Genomic DNA, 24,337 nt, shown 5'->3' on the forward strand with positions numbered 1-24,337 from the left:
AGCTTTCCTGCCCTCAAGGTGCTTAGAGTCTAATAAGAAAGACACACAAACCACACTGACACAATGTGAATGCTTAGGGAGATACACAGGTGATGCTGAACTTTCAGCACACCTTGGCTTCCTCAAAGAGATGATACCGGAGCTGAATTTTAAAGATACACAGGAGTTATTCACACAGATGCATTAAAGCAGGCACCTCAGACACAGGAAACAGCCTGATCAAAAGAAATGTAGGAGAAAACAACTATACCCCAATTAAACTAAAAAATAGTAGGAGCCACAGATTTGGAGACAATGATTTGCAGTTCAGCTTGGGATGTGTTGTAGGAGAATGAAGTAAACCTAGCAGGCATCTTGATAGAAAAGGAACAAAGCTGAGAGGAGAGTTAGGGCTGGGAATGGAGATTTGGAAGTCATCAAATGGAGCAGGAGAGGAAGACAGGGAAACACACTAAGGAAAAAGATCGTAAGGTGAGCTTGGGATCTTGAGGAGCACCCAGGCTTAAGGGGTGGAAAAAGAGGAAGAATTCATGAAGGGAAAGCAGAGAAATGATCAGAATGGTAGAAGAACCAGGAAAGAAACCCAGAACGTTGAAAGTTTCAAGGAGATGGCCAACAATGACAAATAAACACAAAAATGCAACTAATACCAGCCTAAAGCAATATGCATTCCATTTAGCCATAGGAAGAACATTTACAATCTCTTAAGAAGCCAGTGGTGTTCGAGGAGTAGGAAGGGGAGCAGGAGTTTAGATTGTGCTTCTTGACTAAGAAGAGGAGTGAGCGGAAGGAAAGTTAAAGAAATAAGAGGGCATTCTAAACTAAAGGGAAAGAAGTACTAGAAAGTAAGAGATTGACTATGTGGAGAAGATAGAAGATAGTGGAAGGGGTGAGCATGCTGTGGAAATGTGAAGGAGTGGGGAGAACGGCTTTGGATAGGCTGATGTTCTTAATATTTTTTACTGTGGCCCACTATAAGAAATACATCTCACACAGTACACCCTCAAAGATATACACACAATCATAGATGTAAAGCAAAGTTTATGAGACAATATTTACCCTTACTACATATTATGTACCCTGAAATTTTCTTTTCATTCTACTTTATTCCATTAAAAAGTGCTAGTCCTACCCTGATAGTTGATTTCATGCCCTCCCGACACATCAGGGCCCACAGTTTTAAAGAACATTGGAATGAAAGACTCTTCAATCTCAAACTTCAATCTCTAAATCTCTAAACCTTCCAAAGTTAGAAAAAAAATAAAGTAGGATAGAGATGAGGATTAATATATAGTTATACAGAGTAAGTTGAGGTATTTCAGTCCTCACGGCCTCACTTTTCTTTCCTTTTTTTTAGTTGAAGTATAGTTGATTTACAATGTTGTGTTAGGTTCAGGTGTACAGCAAAGTGATTCAGTTATACATACATATATATCTTTTTTTTTTTCAGATTCTTTTCCCTTATAGGTTATTACAAAATATTGAGTATAGTTCCCTGTGCTATACAGTAGGTCCTTGATGTTTATCTATTTTATATATAGCAGTCCATATCTGTTAATCCCAAATTCCAAATTTATCCCTCCCCCCTTTCCCCTTAGGTAACCATAAGTTTGTTTTCTGTGTCTATAGGTCTATTTCTATTTTGTATATAAGTTCATTTGTACTGTTTTTTTAGATTCCACATATAAGTGATATCATATGGTATTTGTCTTTCTCTGTCTGGCTTACTTCACTTAGTATGATCATCTCTAGGTCCATCCATGTTGCTGCAAATGGCTTATTTCATTCTTTTTCATGGCTGAGTAATATTCCATTGTGTATATATACCACATCTTCTTTATCCTTTGGTCTGTGGATGGACACTTAGGTAGCTTCCATGTCTTGGCTATTGTAAACAGTGTTGCAATGAACACTGGGGTGCATGTATCTTTTCGAGTTACGGATTTCTCCAGATATATGCCCAGGAGTGGGATTGCAGGATCATATGGTAGCTCTATTTTTAGTTTTTTAGGGAACCTCCATACCGTTCTCCATAGTGGCTGTACCAGTTTACATTCTTACCAACAGTGTAGGAGGGTTCCTCATTGTAGTTTTGATTTGCATTTCTTTAATAATTAGTGATGTTGAGCATCTTTTCCTGTGTCTTTTGGCCATCTATATGTCTTTTTTGGAGAAATGTCTGTTTAGATCTTCTGCCCATTTTTTGACTTTTTTTTTTTTTTTAATATATATTGAGTTGTATGAGCTGTTTGTATATTTTGGAAATTAATCCCTTGTTGGTCACATCATTTGCAAATATTTTCTCCCATCCTGTAGGTTGTCTTTTCATTTTGTTTATGGTTTCCTTTGCTGTGCAAAAGCTTTTAAGTTTAATTAGGTCTCATTTGTTCATTTATGTTTTTATTTCCATTACTCAAAAAGGTATTGCTACAGTTTATGTCAAAGAGATGGCCTCACTTTTCTTAAAGTAAAAGTTGAGGTCATCAGTTGAGTCCAGGAAGAATGGAGCAGGGTGGAGGGCATAATGAGAATGATGAAGGTATAGAAAAGTCACTGAGGAAAATGAAACAGGATGCTGAAGAGAGAGAAGGAAAAGGCTGCTCAGTGGTGCTGAGGACCCATTTAAGCCAGAAAGCAAGCATTTGTTGTAGCCCCAGCCTTGATGGTTCTACTGATCAAGTTCTCAGTTCCATCAGGTTTGTCAGTTGTATTTGTTACTCTTTCACCAGAGAATCTGGTAAATTCTCAACAAATGGTTACTGAGTGAATGTTACTCTACCTAGGTGAGCTAGTTCACTACCTGAGTTGAAAATGTCACACTGGTCGTTTCAATTCCTGTCTCTTGTGCAGAAAAGATACAAGGCACCCTCCTTAGATCCTCCTCCTTCCCACCACACCCACTAAGGCTTCCCTTGGGAGCTTCTGCCCTCAGAGAAGTGTTGAACTGTCCAGTTGACAGCACTGAGCATGGCACTTGGCACCCTGTAGGTGCAAGTTGTTTATTGATTGGCATCTAGCTTGTGATACGCTGTGGGAGTGTGCTGTATAACCAGCTTTGTGTTTATGCTGTTTGTCCAACAGGACAATTCTATGCAATGAAACTGTGAAACAGTTCTATGTGTTTGAAGCAATCTAGCTCCATTCATTCATTCAACAAATATTTATTGAACCCCGACTACATGCCAAGCACTAGGGCAAGCACAGGCATTGAGTGTGAACAAGAATGACAGGGTCCCTGTGCTTAAGGAGATAATATCCTCTCTGGGGGAGAAAGAGAGATGATTTTGTTTTATTTGGTTTGGTTTTTGAGTGATGGGGTGGGGGTGGGGGTGGACCATACACATGCAGGAAGAGAGAACAGCATGTGCAAGCTTAAGGCTGTGATGACGTGGCACATGGTGCTGGTATGTTCCAGGAACTGAGATGAAGCCAATATGACCACAGCCCAGTGATGGAGAGGACAGGCCCAGACTGGGGGTCTTGCAGGTATGTAAAAAATATCCATCTATCTCCTAAGAACAAAGGAAAGTCATTTTGGATAGGGGAGTGATGAACAGATTGCCATTCCTGGATGTACCTAGGCGTCTGAATACTTATCCAATTGTTTATCCTAGTGAGGCATCTCTCAGCAGGCAGATTAGTCGCAGATCTGGTTTCTGTTTTGCTTTGTTTTGCTCTTGTAAGTATTGCTGAGCAGGGTCTGCATTTTGAGCCACTTCCCTTCCACCCTCACAATTCATTTTAATTGTCTAGGAGAATCTTCTGCTTCTCCCCCTTCCAATTTTCAGGCCAAATAGTGACAGGAGTCTTTGGAAGAAATTTACATTATTAAGAGCCTGGGGTTTGTAGAGCAGATAGGACTGAGCACTCAGGAAGTTTTAGAGGCAAGCTTAAATTTCAGTATCACAACGGAAGGCAGTACGGAAATTTCTCTTTGTCAGAGTGGAGGAGTTTGCCTCTACTCCAGTCCACAATGTTGACTTCATTCCAAAGGGGGAATCTGGGAACTGCTAACTCCATTTTGCCGTCTCAGTTTTCTTCTGGATTGCCTGTTGCCCTGGGAGCTTCGGAATTCACAGGAACAACTCCCTTCCCTTCCCTCAACTCCAGTGGTGACTGCGGTTCTAGGCTGGGGTGCAGAGCTGACTCGGGGAAGTAAACCAGGCTGGGTGTGGCAAGGGAAACTAAGCTCCCAGGTCATGCACAAGGTTTATGTCTGGTGTCTGCAAATCCCCAGGCAGAGTAATTCATTCAAATGACAGCAGAGTCCTGCTCAAGGTGGGTGCCCAAGATTCAAGCACAGCTGTACCTCAGGGAGGCCTGGCAGTCTTGCCCCTGCAGGCACGGACATGGGGCTGATGCACTGTGTGTATTTTATTCAAAACACCTGCTCCTTGACAAGGAGCCCATGACTCCAGTCTAAAGCAACCACCTTCGTTAACTGTGAAGGATGGAAGCTATTGTCGCCTTACGAGAAAAAGCAGGAGCTGTTAGTTTTGTAATTATCTCCACTCCATTTGCTGACCTTTGACTTCTGCCTCTTATGCATTCTGAAACTCACCCTCCCACCCTGCTAAATCAACCCCAATTCTGGGAAGTTTTGCATTTTCCCCTCAGCTCTTTGGACCCATCAAAGAAAATTTTCTTTAATTTAAAAAAATGTTCTGTGATTGCAATGAAATGCAATTAACTCAACAAACAGACCTGGCTTTGAGGCCGAGCTCTGTGTTTTACTATTTCAGCAATCTAACCCCATAGAACCTTAGTTTCTCAGCTATACAATAGTGGAGATAATAAAAGTCATGTCGATGGGTTGTTGGGGAGATTAAATTCAACGAGATGATGCAGCGATTGGCACATAGCACATGCTCAATAAAGCATACACTATGTCCTCCACTAATCCAGGCAGGAGTGGATCATCTGGGGATTGATCTTATAGAGAAATCTTGGACACGAAGAAAATCTGAAGTTTGTCCACTGCATCTCAGTTCTGTGTCTTCTTTGGTGGTGCAGAATTTAGACAGGATTTCTAGCAGCTCTAACTGCCTAGGTGAGGCGGTGTGGGTGGGGATGAACCACCTGCTAGACACAGCTCTGCGTTATACAGATGTGCTTCAGGACTGTGTGTGCCCTTCCAAACAAATGGATTCATGTAATGGAAGTACCAGTATTCTTTATGTGGAGTCCAAATGCAGAGACAGGTTAGCTCCAAGCCAATAAACTCAGGGTTCCAAAGTCTTAATTCCTAGAATTTGGTGAAATCCTCCCATAAACTGCTGGTGGGTGAGTTTGGAAACAACAGGCTAATCAATCCCATGCTTCATCCCTTTCTGTAGCTAATTCCACAGCATGGAACCTTCTCACTGGGCCTTGGGGATGTTCTCTTTCACAGCCCTCCATTGAGGTGACTCATAGCTTGTTTACTGAACCTAGGATGGGTTTCTGGGCTCTGTGCAAAGTGTTCCGGAAACAGCCCCTGTCCTTAAGTTCCCTTCCAGTCTTCTGTTTGTGAGTAAAATTGTACTTCTCCTTGTCCCCAAACATACCTGGTTCTTTGCTACCTCCAGACCTTGGCTTGTGCTGTTTCACTTCTGGAATACCATCTCTATTCCCTCCTCTCCTCCCTAACCCTGTTATCTCTGCTTGTCAATTTTCTTCTTATTTGATTTAAGCTCTGTTCAAATACTACTCCCCCTTCCTTCTCTGAATTCTCAGCTTAAAGTCCTCATCTTCTTCAAAGAATTACTTGGAGTATCATTTCTCCATGTATACATTTCTCTCCCCTAATTCAGTGTAATACGCTAGGGAGAGAAATCATCATTACTAGTCTTGGTGTCTCCCATGACATATATAGAACTTAACAGTAGACATTAAAGGTTGAGTGAATGATTGAGTGAATTCATTCATTCCACAAATATTTACTGACTGCCCACTATGGACCAGGCACTGTTCTAGATGTAGAGGGTACAGAGGTAATTAGATAGGCAAAGTCCCTGTTCTTGGGAGTTCACATTTTGTATGAATAAATTCCAGAATTGTTTAAAAAGTAAAGGCAAGAGATGTTAAAAAAGAACAACAACAAACAAGAACAACCAAAAAACCTTGATGTTATCACAAGACAAGAAACTATTGCAAATATCTACTCTCTTTGTTATTCCCATCCTGATTTTCCCATCGACTAATATTTGATTTAAATTACTACCTTCTATTGTTTAGTATTTGCTGGGAACTCTGCTAAGTGCTTCACAGAAAATATTTCATTTTATCATCACAACAATGCTAAGAAACAAGAACTAGTAATCCATTTGAGGAAACCATAGCCCCTGAAGGTTAAATAGCCTACCCAAGCACAAGAGCGTAAGGGAATGAAAACGCTGAGATTAGAACCCCACTCTACCTGACTCCACACAGACTATCTCTCAAGCACTGTGTTGTATCAACCTTCAACCTTAGCAACAAGAGTCTCAATGCCATAAACTACATGACCTACAGTTTGCATTTGTTGGTCTTCTACTAGGCAAAGTTTCCCTGAAACCAGCCTTCGTTGCCAAAACTTTGCATGCCCTTTCTGATATACATTATCAACTGGAAACATTTTCTCCATAAATTTCAACAAGTTCAATTGCTACATTTAGAAAAACATGAGTCCAGTGGTTCCTTTCTCCAAAGATCATGTGTTGGGACAGCAGCCATTGTTAACCTGGGGTTCACCGTGTCACAGGCAGCAACAGCTTAACCCCTTGGCAGGATTGCCACCCCCATCCACCTAACAAACATGGCAAACTACTCACAACGTGTCCATTCTCCACACATTGTCAATGATTAATTTATAAATCAACTTCTAAAGCTCTCATGATTTCAACATAAGATGCCCCTATTGGGATTTGATACGATTCTATCCAATACCATCCCTGTGGGAAGCAGATCCAAACAGAATCAGTTGACCTTACAGGCAGATTCACGTAGTCCTTAAAATAAGGTGTTGCGGAGCCAGCCCCCGGTGGAGAACAACGGTCTTTCAAATTTATTATCTCCACTGACTATGTCTGGAACACACCCCTCATTCGATAAATGTTTGTTGAATAAATGAATGAGTAAATGATTTTTTGAATCACTCTGAAAATAATTTAAGGTAAGATGTATTGTGTGGCCAAAAGAACACTGAGCTTGCCGGTTTAAAAAAACTAAAAAAGAGAGTTTAATTCCTGGCTCTGCTACTTAAGACCTGTGCTGTGTGTGGCATCATGCAAGTAAATGAACTGCTTTACGGTTGCTATAAAGTGAGGATAATATTATTTGGTCCCACTGTTGAGAAGAAAAAATGGAATAACATGACAGAGTACCCAACAGAGTCTTGGTACACGGTAGGTCCTCACTGTTGTTCCTCTTCTTCCAAAAAGAAAATCCACTTGGCTGGGTTGCACTTTTCTGTAAAACATAAATGGAAAGAGTTAGATTAGATCTGGGGTGCACTCTTCTATTGAAACTCCTTGTTATTTGGAGAAGGGGGTACTGGGTAGGTGTTCTATAATTTTAAAAAGTCATTGACGGGCCAGAGGCAAGTGCTGAGTTACTCTACTTGCTGGGAACTTGGCAGTGGCACATTATCTCACAATGGCCAGGTTGTTGTGCTGCTTGAAATAGCTGCAGGATTCACAGGAAGACTGTAAGTTAGTTGAACTTCATAATGGAGGGAGTTTCAAGTAACCAGAAGTTCCAATTATCCCACATCAGTGAATGTTACTCTCATCTTCCAGAGGTTTTCCGTCCAGTGATCTGATCTGTCTCCAGATATCGCAGAGTCCAAATAAGGGAGAATGAAGTGAGCAAGATCTCAAGAAAACACTCAAGAGTGCTTGAAACACGATAATGTAATGTCAGCTCATTTGACTTTTTCACCCATTTCCACAGGCTTTGCCATCAGGTAGCTTCAAGAACTGTAGGTAAAGCTCAGGGCGCAGGTCCCGGGTACAGAGCAGACTCTCACGAAATGTTACTGCCTCTCCTCACTCTTCTCCTATAAGGGATCCTCATATCACAGCCACGGTATTTGGGCAAAAGCCAAAAGTTGATCAGAGAAAGAGGAATAAGAGAGTGCAGGGCAGTGGCTTTAGCAGCTACCAAGCTAGTGGCTTTGAGCATGTTTTTCGCCTGTGTAACTGAGTGACAACCACTTGCAAGTTAATTGTCTCTTTCTACCCTCTTATTGGTTCTTTGAGATAGATATTGCTATCCTCCTGGTGACAGATAAGGACAACGGCTATTAGAAAGGTTAGAAAGTTCCCCAAGATCACACAGCTTGTGAGTATTAAAGCCTGATTAGAACCCGAGGTCCCTTTGACTGCAGATTTTGGCTCTTATCTCCATACCTCCAGATCTTCAGCTCTAAAATGGCATCTTAATCTTTTCCCAGCTCTAAATATCTAGCAATTTATTATTTAATTCATTCAAAAAAATTTGAGGTTCTACTATGCTAGGTAGAGTTGGGTGATATTGGGAAGAGTAAAACATGAAATTTAAGATCTATGTGGACACACATAATAACACAAGACAGAAGTAGAGACAGTCCCCAAGGGGTTCTAGAAAAAGGGCCCAGGGACTTTAGAAGAGAAAGGAATTTGTCTTGCTGAGCAGGCCAAATGAGACTTCCTGGTGGAGAAAGAACCTGCTCTAGACCTCAAATGTCTACTCAGTGTCCAGAGCAAGAGACTCTTCTACTTCCCAGGGAGTGAAACTCCTGAGCTTTTTCTGCTTCTCCATTAAAGTTGAGAGAACCCCTCTGTGAACTGAGAGCTTGATGGTATTTTGGACAATTTAAAACCAAGAGAACTCCGAGTGCCCATAATAAAGTACACTTCAAAATGCTTGCTTTAAAAGGCCATGACATTTAAGGTTCAGTTCACCTAAATTCTTCAATTCATCATCTTTGTCATTTATTCCATAAATCATGGACACATGGACATCCAAATAATACAGAAACCTTACCATCAAGTTTCTCCTCTTGGTTTGGGAAGGTACAGTGTTTGGATTTCAAACCCTTGACACTAAACAGAGCTCTGCTTGGGTAGAAGTCATGCTATGGCAACAGCAAACACAAGGACACTCAGTATTTGCCAGATGTGGTTCTAAGTGCTTTACATATATTATTCTCATTTAATATACACAGTTACCCTATGAGGCAGATACTATTAATATTCCCATTTCGCAGATGAAACTCCAAGAGGTTAATTAATTTGCCAAAGGTCATCCAGCTAGTAAGTGTCAGAGCCCAGGAATAAACTGAAAAAGCCCAGTTCTGGAAAATATGCTCATCACCACTATTCCACATGGCTTCCTTCTATGCTTACCCAGATTGATTTACATGGTTTAAAAGTAATAAAGGAAGAAAAACTAGCACTAATATCTAATATCTGGGGAAAGCCAAAAGTGTTTTGTTGTTTGTTCATCTTTTTGTTTTACTGTCAACTTTTGGTTCAATGCATAGTCATAGTTTAGTGGTCTCAATTTTGTAGGCTTAGATTTGAAAACTTATTGTTAAAATGTTTGTATTGCTATTTTCCTAACTATAAATGTAAATCAAGGTCATTGTAGAAAAATGTTTAAATACAGAAGAGACAAAAAAGAAAACAAGTCACTTATGAAGTAACCCCTGTTTACACTTTGGAGTATTTTGTGGTCAATTATTTTTTCCTATGTAGAGCTTTAGCTTTGCCTTCTAGATATGCCTATTGAGGATCATGGTATACCCAGTTTAGTTTCTTGATCTTTGTCCATTTTGTACCTTGTTACTAAAAATTCTTCTGAAGCCTCATTTTGAGGGCAGAAAAATATTCCACCAATTGGATATTCTATGGCTTATTTAATCAAAACTATTTTAAGCTTCAGACTGTTTCCATTTTCCTAATTAAATAAATGCTTCAATAAGCATCTTTGTACATTTTTATAACTGATATTGCTTTCTTAGGCTTTGTTAAGATTATATCAGATTTGCTTAACTAATTAATTCCACAAATACTAAATATCTACAATGTGCCAGCTGCAGGGCCTGAGGATACTATGGTGTTACTGGGTCAAAGGGGAGGAATATGGTTAAGAATCTTGACATGTGGCTCAGTGCTTCATTTGAAAGGTTGTTCTAGTTATTTATGCTATGTGAGCTGTTTAAGAGTTTGCATTTCACTGAATCCTATATGGATTAAGAAACATATTTTCCAGTTTGAAAGATGACAATTATGTTTCATTGTTGTATTTGTATCTCTTTGATTTTGAGTGAGGTTATACTTTTTGGTATATTTATTATTCATAAATGTTTGATTTTTAAATTATTGTTCAGGCCTAGTCTAATTGAAGAAATTTCTCATTTCATATTTCTTTATAGCTTGAGAAAATGCAAAAATACTGCCTGAAAGCCTTAATGTTGCCTTTTAGTACCCATAAAAGTCAAGGTCAGACTTTTGATGCATCCAGCTCTCAGAAATCTGGGTTACTGGAGAATATCAAAAATGGGCCTACTGTATGAACTGAGGGCTTAGAATTACCTGGGCAGGGATAGTAAACAAATTTGGGCAGAGGTATAAAATCTGTTGGTCTCCTGGCTGAAGGAAGTTAACTGTATTAATAGTTGGAGTTCTTCTTTCTACAAAATAGTTTTTAAATCCTAGTTTTGTCTCTAAGGTTAATTGTTACTTAATATAATAGCATAAATTAGCATAGTCACGTCACTTAATGGAACATGTGCATTTCACTGAATCTTAGATGCATAAAGTATTTCAAAGTACTTTAAAAAGATTTTCACAATCTATTGTCAGAAATGATGTCCATTTACCTTTGCCATATTCCATCAGTTAGAAGTAATTAGGTCTAGCTCACACTCAAGTGGTCACACAAGGGCATGAAAATCAGAAGGTGGAGATTGTTGAGGACTGTCTCCGAGGCTGCCACTCACACTCTCTATGCTTTACAGTTTTATTTTCTTCATAGCACTTATCATTAGCTAAAATTATTTGCTTATGTTTTTACTGTGTATCTCCCTTCTCTAAACCGTAAGCTCCAGAAGGGCAGGGGTTTTGCCTTGTTTGCCACATTACTCCCAGCACCTCAACTGTAACTGACACATAGTAGGTTTTAAATAAACATTGTTTAGTTACTTAATTTATTTATTTATTAATCTGATAGACTACAATGGACTGGGAAAGCAGTATTCTAGTGGTCAAGGGCAAAGTCTGTTAAGTCAAACAGACCTGACTTAAATTCCTGTCTTTGCCACTCACTAGCTGTGTAACCTTGGGCACATTGCCTCAATGTCCACATCTGGAAAATGGGGATAACAATATGTACCTTGCAGAGTTATTGGAATTCACTTTAATCACATATAGAGATATGCAATATCATATATATTCACTTTATATCATATTGTATATATGTATTGTATTGTATTTATTTTATTTTGTATATATACACATATATATTTTAATACTATATATATTTTATACTATATACAGTATATATTTTATATAGTATATATATTTTATATTTTTATATTTATTTTATATGTAGTATGTATGTGTGTATATATATATATATAAAGACTGAGAGAGAGAGAGAGAGAACTTGGTACACAGTAAGTGTCCAGTACATGGTCATTATCACTACAATTATTACAATTCAAAAGATGATTCTCCTGACCTGTGGGTAAACTCAGCCCAGCAACTGATGCTTTGCACTGGGCTCCTCTGCTGTGAACAGCTGCCTGAAGAGGAGGGTGTGTGTCACTTCCTCACACCCACCCAGGGTCTTGTTTGGCCAAACTTAGCCATAGAGAAGGAGAAGTTGAGGGCGGGCATCCCAAAGGAGAGATCCACATTGTGTGGAGCTCGTTTCTAGTTACTCCCCAGCTCCTGGCCACCGCCCTCAGGTCGAGCTGCTGACCCTCACTGTGAGCTTGTGCCAACCCCTCCACACTTTCACCCTGGGACCCTAGTAATGGAGGGGGAGTCCCTGCTCTGCAGCTTCCCAGTGCCACCTGGGGTTTGGGAGCTAGCTGCGCCTGACCCCAAAGGAGGGCAGGGCTCTATAGGAAACCAACCCTTGGCACATGTGTAGACCATCTGAACTAAAGCGCCAGGGCCACGATCTGATGAAACAAGAGAAGTCAATCAAATTGGGGTTAAAATTTTCCACTTACAGCAAATGGTTCAGAGTTTCACGCTAAACAACAACAATACCTACACACATTTATAGTAATAATGTGTCCATTAGGTCTTTGTCCACCTACTTCACAAACATTCATTTAGTACCATGTACCAAGTGGATTCACAGATGGGAGAAAGGATATTATAAAATCATGACAGAGTGCCCCAGGAGCTTGGAGGGAACACCTAATTCAGATAGTTATAAGGGAAAAAAACCATTGAAATGGGTTTGGAGGAATAAGAGATTCCTTCCTTCAACTCATACTTATCAAGCTCTTACTGTATGCTCTATGCTCAGGGAAGTGCAAGGTAATGGAGAAAAACAGTGAATAAGATATAGTTCCTGCCTTCAAATTGCTCATGGTGCTGTGGGGAATCAATCGGTAGGTGGGAAGTCTCCTGGGAGTAGATGGGTGCAAGACTTTAGGAAAGGGAAGTCCATGGCTTGTTTGGGAGACAGTATGGTAGGTTGGCTAGAATATATGAAACACGGTGAGGGGAACTTGGCGGGAGTTGGTGAGAGGCAGTCTGAAGGGAGAGGTTTGGTCTCGATGTGAAGAGCCTCATGCCAAGCTAAGGAGTTTCCACAGTATACTGTAGGCAACGTCAGGCTGTAGAAGGTGTGTGCAGAGGAATGATGTTACTGGATCCGTGTCTACAAACACCCCTCAGGCACTTGTGTTATGTATAGGTTGGGGAGAACCGTTTTCCAATTTTCCAAGCAAGAAATGACTGGGCCCTGACCTAAGACATGGGCAAGTGCAGAGAGAGAGAGATGGGGAGGGATTCAAGAACTAGATCAGAGGAAGAAAAACTATCACATATTGGGAAATAACTGCCTATTCTCAAAGGATGTTAGAGTCCTTTTGAATCACCTACTCCATCTCTGTTTCACGGATCAGAAAACATTCTTCCAGGAAGGTCAATAATTTGCCCAAGCATACAGCTGCCAGCTTTATCCAGTCTGAAGTGACATCAGTAATTTCGGTTAATACCGTATGTATTCGTCCCTTAGGACTGCTGTACCTCAAACCAGGTGCCTTAAAACAACAAATTTATCACCTCGCTTTTCTGGAGGCTAAAGTCTGACTGAAATCAAGGTGTCAGCAGGGCTGGCCGTGCTTCCTCTGAAACCTGTAGGAGAATGTGGTTTCCTGGCAATCTTTAGTGTTTCTTGGCTTGTGGATGAAGCACTCCAATCCTCTGTCTTCGAACTGCATTCTCCCTGTACATGTCTATCTTCACACCATCATTATCTTGGAAGGACACCAGTTATATTTGATAAGGGACAAGCTCTACTCCAGTATGACTTCACTTAATTTAACTAATTACATCTGTAATGAACCTATGCCCAAATAAGTTTGCATTCTGAGGTACTGGGGGTTAGGACTTCAACATATTTTGGAAGGGGGACACAATTCAACCTATAACACCATATCAAGTTGTCCTGACACAAAATGGCACTCTCTTGGAATAAATTGGCTTCACCTTGCCTAAATACAGGAAAGGATCTGCTAGGGCCTGTATACAGAGGTCCAATCAATCAAAAACAGGCAGGTCTGGGCTCTTGGTTAAAGTGCAGTTGCAATTTTACCCATTTCTAACTTCTCTGCTTGGATTTGAAATGATTGTAATAACGGAGGCAGGTCAGGAGATCTCAGATTTCTGTTTCATTGTATCCCTACTCAGTATCTCCATTCTGCTGTCCTAATATGGGCTGATCTTTCACAAATCCTTGAGCTTTGCTCACAAGCTATCAGTTTATCTCTCTGTAAAGTGGGAAGAAGGTATTTTCTCAATACCTTCTGCAATAAGCCTTGAGTGAACAGAGAATCTAAGACATTATATCTTAGACAGCAAATGCATATTTCAAGAGAAAGGCCCTGTTGAAATAATAGAACGTTACCATTTCTGTAATCTTCTTGACTGCTGACTAAAGAGGAACCAAGGAGTCTAAAATAGCTAATTCGGTCTCGCCCAGGAAGTACACCCCCCCCCCACCCCGACTTCCTCCTGTCTTCTCCTCCGGGCACCACAGCTGCTCTGACCTCTAATCTGCCCTGGGGCTTTCACATCCCCTCAGACTCCCAGTCTGTCCCAGTCGCAGAACGCTTTTCTAAATTCTGGGCACAAGAAGCATGTCCTCTTCAGGGATGTTTTGATGAAGAAGGGGATGAACAGGATGGGTTCAGATACTTGACAGTTCCATCTTTCTTGTCAAGAGTGCCAGGGCTTTAGAGAAGTATTAGAAAGCCCACCGCATTCATCTCAAGGCTTCCAGAAAAGTGAAACTTAGATCACAATAAAGCCACCTTCATTTGGAGTTTGGGGTCATTCAAACAGAGCCTGAGCTGAAATTTAATTTCGTCCTAGCAGTAAGGATTTGCTGAGCAAATTAATGCTAGAGTGTAAACAAGGCTTCCCAAGTACGCCTAAGAGCCTGTAAAGGACGACCCGCTTTCAAGGCTTGGAAGCAATCCTTTTTCATGCTAATTACAAACCCTTCGGTATTTGTGAAAGCGGGTCCCTCTGGGATTTCTATTTGCCAACAAGTTGTTTATTTCCAGTGTAAAGGGGGCGGTGGGTCTATGAATTATTGAGTAGCTACAACGCGCCTGCCTGTGCTCAGTGAGAGATTGTTCCTCTGTATCTTCACAGCCATCCTTGAAGCTAAGCATTGCCCCAGTCTGCACCTGTGGAATGGAGATTTGACCTCAAGGGGCAGAGCTAGTAAGTAGTGGAACCGGGATTCAAACTTGCGTGAATCTGATCTCCAGAACCCGTATGCTTTCCTCCAGCAGAACCACCCTTTGAACATGTTAGGTCTGCTTTTCTCTAAAATAAATTCCCAAAGTCAGTCTTCTCAATATTTCAAAATGGCTTGGCCCTAATTAGCCCTAATCAGCTAGCTTTTCTCAACTCTGTCTTCATTTCAGTAATGAGGAAAAAAAGAGGCATTCGTCCAAGAACCAAGCTGTCGAAGGAGAGAGAGGTTACGGCAGGTCTGGGCATATAAAATCCTAGTCCGCGGTGCTTCCTGAGACCTATGACACTGAAGGAGACCAGGTGGAAAAGCACTCCCTCTTTGTTACATATGTTTTGCTTTTGGAAAGATGTTTCCACCACTCGCAGGAGAGATGCCTCTGGCCTTATTGCCCATTGTCCTCCCGCAATGCAGGCTGGGTAGGTGAGGAGCCCGCCTGGGAAGGGTAAGAAAGAGATGGGATGCTGCGTGAGTAGGTTTAACCTTTTGCGCCCTTTTCCGCGTCTGCTGTCACTGTATACTAAGGTCAGAAAAACTAACAAAATGCCAGAAGATAACTGCATGTTCTCAGCAGTACCACAAAGCTCTACCCTCACCAGCGTGAGCCGACTTCTGCAAGTCACCTCATAACCTTCCCTCTTATTTTTAAAGCATACACAAAACACATTTTAGTGCAATTAGAGAACTGGAGCTTTTGACCCAGAAATGAAACAGCTGTTGAATTCCAGTCTGCCCGTCATTAGAGAGGAGACTTGAAAAATCAGAAGCAAGTTCAAACTCTATAAGGTACAGTATTGAACTTCATATGTAGCTCATGGGCCCAGAGCTGCCCAGCAGCACATAATGCATGAAACGAAACAGGTTTCAAACAGTTATAAGCCACGACATATAAATCAAGCCTTTAAAATATTTATTAATGCTGCATTTTTAATTGCCAAAAAGTATTCGCCGGAGAGCATAGCTATGACTCTTATTACCCATGGGACTGGCTGTTTGAACGCGAATAATCTTAACTGCTTGCACGCCCATTGGTACCCTTTCAGCTGAGGAGCCATTGAGTCTCAGCTTCAAGTGCAGAGGAAGTGCAAAGAGCCTCTGCACTTCAGAGCTGAGCTTGCTTTGCTAGGAGACCGTTGAGCAGAATCCCAGCGCGCTCTGATTCATTCTGCCTGCTGATTGGCTGTTCTCCTGGCCGCTGACGTCATCCTGTTGCTGGGTGGAAAACTTCTGCCGCACCGTCCTCGACACTGACTTCATTCAGATTGTCCTGAAGGGGACGGTGTACCCAGCAGTGAAATCAGATTACAGCTCAAATGGAATTAGAAGGTCTTCTTTTTGTGTGATCGTTTCAGTTACCTTACGCCTCTTAAATGATAGTGTGCTTCCCCCTCCCCCATAATCTAGCAACCCGTTTTGTGTGGCAGTGTCTCCTCCAGGCCACCCAACCCCCAGCACGCTCTAGAGCACCATTTTCCTTTGAGTGTAGATGGAAGGTGTTTTAAATATCTCCCAGTTGAGGCTGGCTTTCTGACTAGTTTACGTTTCCCTTTATCAACAGATTTGAAGTATGTCCTTACTTGCCATAATGATTGTTAAGTAGTGCTTTGGACTTTCTATAATAAACCCTTTCTAGCTTTCATTTATTCTCCCAGTATTCTGTGAGGCACAGAAAACCAGGAGAAGTGAGGGCTCACTTGTCTATTGCCTTTTACAGATTGCAAAGCCCTTTTTATGTGCATCATCTATTTGTCCCTCACAGCAATCCCATGAGTGAGGTACTATTACCTCCCCGATTTTGTAGATAAGGAAACAAGCCTCCAAATATTAAATTCTTTACCAGCTACATAGCTCATAAATGACAAGGTGGGGGACTCAAACTCAGGCTTTCTGACCTTAATTTCTGAGTCCTTCCCACTCGGACATAGCATCTTCTGGTCCTGGGAAATTAAGTGGTTTGCAAGAGCCAGTGCAGAGTAAGGAGCTAAACCAGTGCCAGCACCCACCAATCCCCCCTCTCCCTACAGAGCCTTTGCTTCTAAACCTCTTGCTAGATCTCAAGAGGTTTTCTTTAGAGGTGTTCTTAGATACACATTTATTTTAGAAATTTCTAGGCTTTCACAAGCTTTTTACTTATTAAGTGCAGCTTTGAGGGGGAAAAAAATAGAAGCCTAATAATTTAGATGCACATTTGCATACGTTACATAATGCTTCTATAAGGGGTAAGAGTCTCTAGTTGCAGGCTTATTTTAACTTTTAATAGAATGACTTTGACAGAGCAGAAATAGCAGGCTTAGTACCCAGCTCAGGTGCTTAGATGTCAGAGACATTTTTGCCCTGGCAAGTGGGGCTCCTCCTCATCTCTGAGGAGACACTAGATTTCTCTTGTCGATCTCCAGCTGGGATGATTAACTGCTCTTTGCTTGGCTTTCATCTTGCCTGGCACAGATTTCTCTTTCATCACATTCATTGCTCCAAAGCCTTTCTCTCTTGAACTTTTCATACCCATTTGAAATAGTTCAGCTTCCCTAAGTTCCTTTTACATAAGCAGAGCAAAAAAAAAACATGGAGCCCCTCCATGGAACCCCTGGTTTGCTCAGGTGAAAACAATTCTCCCTCCCCCATCCTTATTTTTCAGTGAGACAGAATCCTTCAACAAAGGCTGAAGAGACAAAAATGTTGGAGGAGGGAACGTGGGAGTGAGGGGCACAGATGACTCAGACACCAAAGTGTAAGTTTTTATTTTCTCTCTCAATCTTTGTGGCTGCAGCCCCCAAACACATAGCACTAGGACTTATGTTTCACAACTGACATAGCTGATTTCATGGACTTTACATGCTTCTATCATTTTCCCAAGAGTTGCCTTTTTCCCTCTGGGGACATTGTGGGACCATGTGTCCCCCTCCATCCTCCTGTCTCTCGCTTGCTGTGTGTGAATGATGCACACACGTCACTCTCGATTTCAGCAAAATGCTCTCTCTGAAACTGGCTTCGTTTCACACTGCTCAGATGTTCATGTTTTCACTGCCTGTGAAAGTACAAACTTATTGATTTTTATCTTTCTGGGTTATTTTAAGGTAACAAATAATTTTTCATATTGAAAAATAGAATCGGTCTCATGGACACTCCAGAGTGAACCTAGACAGTTCTGACATCCAGATGTCCCCTCTCTGTTCTGTGAACACAGCACACCTTCGCTCCTGCTATCCTTTTGCCTGAAATGTATGTCTTTAAAAATGCACAGTTAAGACAGTAAATGTTTGGGAAAAAAATCCTTGGCCACATAGCTAGTTGATGGCAGTCAAAGCTAAAATGAGATTCCAACCTCACTTAATTATTCAACAAGTTTTTTCTTGCTGAAGTAATACATTAATGTAGGCTTAGAATTTTGTATGATATCCATCCAATTCCAGAGCTTTGGACATGAAAGTCCTCTCCTGGCATCCCAGGAGCTAGAGTCACCCTCCTTCTCCCATTCCACCCATACCCCTGCTCAGCCTGTCACTCTCCATTGGGAGGGTCATTTTGTCTAGAAAGTGATAGAGAGAATCAGGTGCCTAAGTGTACATCATGTTCTAAGCTAGACAGTCTCAAAGGGCACTTCTAGCACAGCATTCTAAGTCTCTGGGCCCTTTGCAGAATTGTGTGTGCTGGCTTAAGAGTCTGGGTGCTGGAATCAGGCCTCGTTCAAACCTCAGGTCTGCAACACACCAGGAGCCTGGGAGGAAGGACAGAAAGCAATATAAATGTGTAGGCAATTTAATCTCCCCCATTTATGTCATTTTTTTAATAAGTCAAGAATATTCATATACATACCTCTTATAAATGAGGATTAAATAAGATAATGCCTGTGAAATCCATATTACAGAACTGGGATGTGGGGGTGTAGAAAAGTCCCAATAAATGTTACCAAGTATTTTTTTAAATTTCTTATACCATTTTTAAAGGTTACACTCCATTTACAGTTATTACAAAATATTGGCTATATTCCCCTGTTGTACACTACATCCTTGTAGCCTATCTTACACCCAGTAGTTTGTATTCAATACCTCCCTCTCCCGACCGCTAACCACTGGTTTCTTCTCTGTATCTGTGAGTCTGCTTCTTTTTTGTTATATTCACTAGTTTGTTGTATTTTTTAGATTCCATGTATAAGTGATATCATACAGTATTTGTCTTTCTCTGATTTATTTCACTTAGCATTATGCCCTCTAAGTCTATCCATGTTGCTGCAAATGGCAAAATTTCATTCTTTTTCATGGCTGAGTAATATTCGCGCGTGTGTGTGTGTGTGTGTGTGTGTGTGTGTGTGTGTGTGTATACCACATCTTCTTTATCCATTCATCTGTTGATAGACCCTAGGTTGCTTTCATATCTTGGCAATTGTAAATACTGCTGCTAGGAACATTGGGGTGCATGTAACATTTCCAATTAGTGTTTTCGTTTTTTGTAGGGGATATATACCCAGGAGATGAAATGCTAGGTCATATGGTAGTTCTATTTGTAGTTTTTTGAGAAACCTCCATACTGTTACCCACAGTGGCTTTACCAATTTACGTTCCCACCAACAGGTTACCAAGTACTTTTGCCAAACTGACAGAATTTCAGGTACAATTAGAAAAAATCAAGGTAGCAAGGTATTAATGAAAGCAAATTTCAAAAATGAGTTATCTGTAGTATCCCATGGTTAAAAAACACAAGTGCGGGAATTCGCTGGTGGTCCAGTGGTTAGGACTTGGCACTCTCATTGCCAGGCCCTGGGTTCGATCCCTGGTTGGGGAACTAAGATCCCACAAGCCGTGCAATGAGGCCAAAAAATAAATAAAAGAAAATATGAAACATGCAGGGATAATATGAAAAACTATAAGTTTGTCTAGATGATTAACATCAAAAAGAAGGATTTTTTAATTTTTTTGGCCTCACAGCATGTGGGATCCTAGTTCCCCAACCAGGGATCGAACCCGTGCCCCCTGCCTTGGAAACGCAGAGTCTTATCCACTGGACCGCCAGGGAAGTCCCTGATTGTTGTTATTAATGACCTTTGCCAAATTAAACCATGGCTGTCATTATATTTGGTATACCTGTTAACCAAAGTTCTGTTGGCAAAATCCAGCCGATATGTTGGGCACCATACAGTATTTTTTTCCTAGAGTCTTCCTATCTTGTAGCTAGAGATAAGTGTACTCTTTATAAGAATCCATAGCACTTGTGAATACCCACATCACAGTATGTGTGACATCGCATTTTAATTTTGTTACCTATCTGACTCTCAGTATGGGGCTGACATACCCTGCCCATGAAATTGGGGGATTAGTTACGTGCAGAAGGGATTACACATCTCTTTTCTCCAGATTTCACTGCATCACTTGCAGAATCTCTAGGATAAACTGAAGACACTAAAAACTTTTATGAAATATCAGGAAATGTTCCAGAAAGCAAAGGGTATGATACTGTGGCGCCGACTCTGGGGAATGAATGTGAGGCCTTGTTACTGACCCGTGTAGAGCTAAACTGGCCACAGACCTGGGAAAGGTCTGGAGGGCTAAACTCTATATTTCAATCCTTGAAATGTATCAAATAGCCTGGCTGTTTCTGAAAATTCATAAAAAATTATGCAGGCTAAGTCACTGAATAAAGTGTGTATTGAGTGCCCACCATATGCAATACACTGTGCTCGCTGTTGGGAATATGGTGATGCGTAAAACAGCAGCCCCGTAATGATGGTCAGAGAGGTAACAAAATTAAAATGCAATGTTACAAATACTGTGACACAGGTATTCACAGGTGCTGTGGGTTCCCATAAATAGTGCACTTTAGCTACAAGATAGGGAGATTCTTCCCAGGAAAAAATACTATAAGGTGCCCAAGATGTATTGATTAATCAGTCAATAATCACCCAGAAGGGAAACTCTGTTACTACCGTGCTAAGAGGCTTAAGGTCCCTCTGACACCTGTCACCAATTTTTAATGTAGGGTCTTAAGTTTCCTTAAAAAGAGGACGTATTCATCAGATTGGCATGTGGCATAAAGTTGGGAGAGAGAGTTAGAAAATTGATGACCAAAGCAAGATTCAAAAAGATATCGCAGGTTGGGAGGATGGCCTGAAACCAAGAAAAAATGTGAAATTTTGTATAAAAATATACATAAGAACAGAAAGAGGGAAAACTGGCTCAGAAGCAGCCTATATGGGAAGACTTAGGGAATGATTAACTGGAAGTTCTTCTTGGTCTGACTGCAAGCTTCTTTAACAAAGCAAAACGTCATTACTAAACTATGGTATCCTTGAGGGCAGGAATCACATCTTAAATATTAAATACCCCTCCCTTGCCTTGCATAGGACCTAATACAGAGTGTGAGCTCTGTAAAACTTTCTTAAATGGAGTCAGAACTAAAGATCCCAAAGTAGTAGTCTCCACGAACGAATGGGCTTTGGTCAGAACCATCAGGGAAGACTATCAGCTCTCCTCCTATGTACCACCTTCCTGATACTGCTCTGGGCTTTCTCCTCCTAGTTTCTTCTTGCAATAAAATCAGAACCCTCTGCATGATTGACAAGTTGACCCCATCTCCCACCTGACCTCCAGCCCCACCTCACAGGACCTTCCTCACGCACTGCTCCAGCGCTTTTCATTCCTCCAAGGCCCCAGTGTCCCTTCCAGCCTGGTCTCTGATGGGAGACTCCACCCCACCCCCTCATACATATACACATGTGTTCCACTTGCTTCTCCTGGTTCACCCTGGCTTTTCACTGTAACCTATGCAGGGAAACCTCCCCTGAACCCCCCAGCCCTGGGCATGTCCAAGTTCCTGATATGTCCCCTTTCTAGCACTTATCACCATCATCCTCCAATGTTGACCATGGAATTCTTGTTTCAGATCTGCCTCCCATGCAAAAGTGTGAACTCTATGAAGGTGCAGCTGTCTTGTGTCTTCACCACTGAATCTCAGGTACCCAGACCAGTATTTCTCAAGCTTTAATGTGCCTATGAATGAACGAATGACCTGGGGGATCTTGTTAAGCTGCGGATTCTGATCCAGTAGGCCTGGGGTGGGGCCCAAGAACCTGCTTTTCTTCCAAATGATGCTAATGCTACGGGTCTTCTGAATCACTTTGAGTAGCCAAGTCTTACAGCACAGTTTGTCCCTGTGTCCCCACTGCCTTTAATCCATCCCCTTCTTTCCATCCTTACAGCTATTGTCTTAATGGAATCCTTTTGCATCTCTTATCCAGATGATCTGATCTCCCAACTGTTCTTCCTGCCTCAGTTTCCTAGAGGTCCAGCCCCTGGGTCTGACACCTTCAAAATGTCTTTCTAATATGTAAACCCGTCATGTTGTCCCTCTTCTTTAAAAACTTTAGAGATTCCCTGTCACCTTGTAGGAAAAAAGTCTAAGCTCCTCAGTATGTCATTCAAGGCTCTACCCTGCCTACTTTTCTGATCCTACCTCTTTTGTACCCCAATCTCATACCCCACACGCCTGACCTATCAAAGCCTTTGCAGTTCCACGGACTCACTAGGCTGTTTCATTCCTCCCTACCTTTGCTCAGGCTGCTGACTCTCCCAGAAATACCCTCCCCCTCCCCCAGCTCCATCTGCCTGTCAGAAGTCCACACTCATACTCTGAATTACCTCCCCTTGGTGGGAAGCATTTCCAAGGATCCCCCTCTCCAAGGAGAACTGGCAGCTCCCTCATTTTCTTGCCAAGTCCAAGCTCGTACTGCTCCCCACATGACAGGTCAATAAATTGAGAGACAGTTTGCTGGGGCAAGGAGTAGGGACTTTATCTGAAAAGCCAGCAGGCCGAGAAGATGGTGGACTAGTGTCCCAAAGAACCATCTTCCCTGAGTTAAATTCAGGCTTCCTTAATACTAAAATGTTGACCAAAGCGCGTCTGGAGCCTGTGCTGCGCAGCAAGAGAGGCCACGATAGTGAGAGGCCCGCGCACAGCGAGAGGGGGTAAAGTCCTGGTTCCAGGATGTGTTAACTTCTTTTTTCCTGTAGCCATTTACAGGTGGGCCTGGTCAGGAGGTTTCCTGTGGGCTAAACAAGGGTATTTTAGCTTAACGCTCATCATATGGGAGGCAGGGTTCTCAGAGATGAGCCATTATGTATACCTGAAGCTCTAGGCAACATCCCTTTAGTGATTAACTTGTAGCAAAAGCAATAGAATACGAAGGTTAAAGTAATTTGTTCTTCCCTATGACAATTTGGGTTTCACTGTAGCTGTCTATGCTGGACTGTCTTATTTACAGGGCAGCCTCTTCCTTCTGGGCAGTGAGTCCTCTGAGCACAAAACTTTCTCACCCATCCGTGTTACCCTTACACCTGGCACATGGGACACTTAAGGCATGTTTAACACATATGAATGGATGTTATCATGCTTTGCTCCAGATGCCATATTTTAAAGGTGATGCTTTGACACAGTGGGGTCCTTCTAAGGAAGGCACACCAGTACTGGTCCAGAATCCCCGTGACATGAGAAACAGTTCAAAGAACAGTCTAAACATAAATCCTGAAGAAAAGATGTGCCTGCACATTGTAGGTGCTCAATATTTATTGAATGAATGAACAAACGAGTCATAATAGCTCTCTTCATACGGAGCTGTCAGGTAGAAGAGAGCACACACGCATCCGGAGTTACCTGTAGCTCCCGAAGCTCCAACATTACATCTAAGGCAGAGATTTCGGTCCATTAAAATAATGAATTTCCTAACAAGACCAAGATGTACCAAACCGCACTTCCTCTAGGAGCCATCTAAATGATTTCTTTCTTTTACCAAGATAAAAACAAAGTAACACAACACATCCTCTGGACCAGTTAGAGTTATTTTTGTGGCAAATGACAGAAAAAAGTTAAGTTGTGGGTGATTTATTGCCTCTAATGATGTATGTCATCAGGACCCTCTCTCTCCCACCCTCTTTCCCTTTATCTCCCCACTCCCCACTTTCTCCTCTGTTGGCTTCAGTGTAGAGACTCCACACACAGCTCCAGCTCACTTCTCCCCAAAGCAAAGAAAGGACACGGTCCTCTGACAGGACCAGCTGGAACTGTAGCTGAACAAAGCCCAGTGGCCCCGGGAAGACGGTTCTCTGGTACACAGAGGATCACCTACCAGTGTAGGACCAAGTATACCTGTGGGAGGAGAATAAGATGGGACTGAGGGTGAAGGAGGGGGCAATTTCCTAGACTAACACTGGCTAAGAGTTACCCGAAGGAAAAATAAGAGCTGGAGGACAAAAACAGCACTTAGCCACCGCGGCCTGTACACTTGTCCCTATTCCAGAACTTATAACTGCATTCAGTATTACATTTGCCCATAATATAAATTCAGCTGACAACCACTGGTTATTAAAAATTCCTGAGCAATTCAACCCACATTTTA

General features: G+C 41.7%; 1 long non-coding RNA gene across 2 annotated transcripts; it reads left to right on the forward strand.

Annotated features, from left to right (window-relative positions):
• The first annotated feature begins 1,223 nt into the window (after nt 1–1,223).
• Nucleotides 1,224–22,822, forward strand: LOC309668210. Of its 2 annotated transcripts, XR_014268125.1 has the most exons (4): nt 1,224–3,486; nt 14,850–14,921; nt 17,591–17,683; nt 21,829–22,822. It is a non-coding gene; the product is annotated as an uncharacterized lncRNA (long non-coding RNA). The 2 variants fall into 2 exon arrangements; XR_014268126.1 differs by lacking the exon at nt 21,829–22,822 and having other exon boundaries at nt 17,591–19,860.
• Nucleotides 22,823–24,337: the final 1,515 nt, after the last annotated feature.

The sequence above is a fragment of the Balaenoptera physalus genome (assembly GCF_965194825.1).
Source record: "Balaenoptera physalus genome assembly, chromosome: 10".
Lineage (NCBI taxonomy): Eukaryota > Metazoa > Chordata > Mammalia > Artiodactyla > Balaenopteridae > Balaenoptera > Balaenoptera physalus.